This window comes from Sinocyclocheilus rhinocerous, unplaced genomic scaffold (assembly GCF_001515625.1).
Source record: "Sinocyclocheilus rhinocerous isolate Xijiao unplaced genomic scaffold, SAMN03320098_v1.1 scaffold1068, whole genome shotgun sequence".
Taxonomy (NCBI): Eukaryota; Metazoa; Chordata; class Actinopteri; order Cypriniformes; family Cyprinidae; genus Sinocyclocheilus; species Sinocyclocheilus rhinocerous.
Window position 1 is genome coordinate 259,591 of NW_015633196.1, and position 2,741 is coordinate 262,331.

Below are 2,741 nucleotides of genomic sequence, written 5' to 3' on the forward strand. Positions count from 1 at the left end.
ACGCTTAGAATAGATTCTGATGGGTCAGGCGTGACATTCAGTCGTCCTGAATGATGTCCATGGCGTCACCGGATAACTGATGGATGATAAAAGCAGTCCGATGTTTGCTGTAGAAACTGTTTTCACTCAGAAATTGCCAACAATTAATTAATCAAGTAGAAAAAAATCACACTGAATGCATTCAAAATCAAGTAGGAAGACATGTTTCTTGCAAAATAATCTTGAACTTATTTTACTTTGTTTATAACTTTTTTTTACAGTGCAAGACAAAAAGCTGAACTTGAAACTAAATCTTGAATGTTGTTATTATTATCTATTCTTTCCGTCTGTTAAACGCTGATATTTCCTCAGTGCAGATCTGTTCATGTGATTTGCTCAGTTTTGTCAGTACAGTTCTTAAACAATACAAGCAGAACACACAGTATTTCAGTGAAGTCTGTAAATATTAACGACGATAAAATATTAAAAATAACTTATTTTAGTATCATTGCGAAACTATTATAGTTTCCATATTTTTTCATTTTTGTGTATTTTTGTAATTTTATTAGTTATTGCTTTTTTTAACATATATATAGTTTTTATTCATTTTAACGGCGATAAAATGTTCAAGGGGTTATTCGATTTTAAAGAGGTTGGGGTTTAAAAAACAATTAATATGAAGTAATATTGTTAATCAGATGAGAACACAACTTGAAGTGAATTGCACTGGAACTAAGAGCTGCATTACAGCTGAATTAGTGAATGTTTTTTAAAAAGTGATATAAATGTTAGGGCAAAACGTTCTTAAAGTAATGTTTATGGAATGTTCTTGTAAATATTAGATAAACACGACCAGTCAAACGTTTTTGAACAGTAAGATTTTTTATGTTGTTTTAAAGGAGTGTCTTCTGCTCACCAAGCCTGCATTTATTTGATCAAAAATACAGTAAAAATTTTGAAATATTATTATAATTTAAAACAGCTGTTTTCTATGTGAATATCTGTTAAACTGTAATTTATTTCTGTGATCAAAGCTGTATTTTCAGCATCATTCCTCCAGTCTTCAGTGTCACATGATCTTCAGAAATCATTCTGATATGCATATTATGATGTTACTTTGTACTTGATGAACGTTGTGAGAAACATTTTTGTAACCTTTAAATAACGTTCTAAGAGATTTCAGCGTTCTTGGAATATTTAGAAACAAACGTTCAAAGAATATTATATTTTGGCTGAAAATAAAGGTAGTAGAACATTGAGAGAAACATTAAAACAGTGTTTTTATAACCTAAATGTGTTGCCTGGGGAACTGAATGAACACTGAACTGAACTGAAGCAGAGTTTGTTTCACAACTGATGACTTTCACAACATCAACACTGTCATCTTCCTCTTTATTTCTGTGAAGCTGCTTTGAATCAATCTGTCTTGTGCAAAGCACTATAGAAATAAATTTGACTTGATATGAATATGAATTGCGGTCCAGGATCAGTGATGCAGGCTGTTAACTGTTTGTCTGGAATGAGTCCAGTTTTCCATGTCGAAGGAAACGTGAGGAACATCTGCTTTGAAGATCTGAGCTTCTCCTGTTTTTCCACATGTTCAGACAGCTCAGTAAATCTGAAAGTGAGCACGAGTCTTCAAACCGTCAGCCGCTGAATGCATCACATGCATGTTTGTTTGTTTGTTTGTTTGTTTGTTCTAGTTCAAAACGAATGAGCGTTTGCATGTGAGCATTTTTTATTGGGCATGCAAACTTCCGTTTGATCATTTTGCACACATTCACTGCTGGGTTAAATACAACCCAGTGCTGGGTAAAATAGGTACAAACCTCAAAACAACCCAATTGCTGGGTTTGTACCTATTTTACCCAGCACTGGGTTGTGTTTAACCCAGCATTTTTTAGAGTGTGGGAACGTCACATTTGAATGTTTTCTGAATGTTCTGAACAGAAATGACAGACACTGCAGAAGAAAACCAAGTGCTTCATTTGATTTCTGATGTGTGGATCAAATCCAGACGGCTCATCTGTTGCACATAACTACGTATCTGATGCCATTTGATGGATGCTTTGATTATTTTGTGCTCGATGTGAACAACATTTGACCAGTCAGATCAGAGGAATAGAGATGTGAAAGAGCACACATACAGTAGTCTGTTTCTCTCTCGGCTCCAGGCTGAAATGTAATCGTCTCAGGAGAGACTCTGCTGTGTAAATCGAGGTTAAAGTGTGAAGCTCAACAGAAGGAAGATCTTTCCTGCTCTGACGTTTCTTCGTACAAAGACGTGCGTGTCATTTAAGCATTCAAAACATTATAATTATACTCCAATGTTCAACTACATTTTCAGTTCACATTTATTTGTATAGAACTTTTTACAATAGTGTTTCAAAATAGCTTTTCAGAAAATGCTATTTGTTTTTTGTTTTTTAACAAAAAACAAAATTCTTGAGCATTTGAACATTTTTTAAAAATAGTTTAATTATTTGTGACCCTGGAGCACAAACCCAGTCATGAGAATAATTTTTTTGAATTTTCTACATCATCAAAGCTGAATAAATGATCTTTCCATTGATGTATGGTTTGTTAGGATCGGACAATATTTGAAAATCTGGAATCTTTGTGATGTTTATGGATGATTCGTGTAGGTTCTGCTTTATAGAGAAGTTTTACTTTCCGCACATAACTAATGAGTGATTTTCCGTGTGATAAAATGGTTACTTATGAAGAACTTTCAGAGGCTGTGATGCAGCTGTCCACAGGAC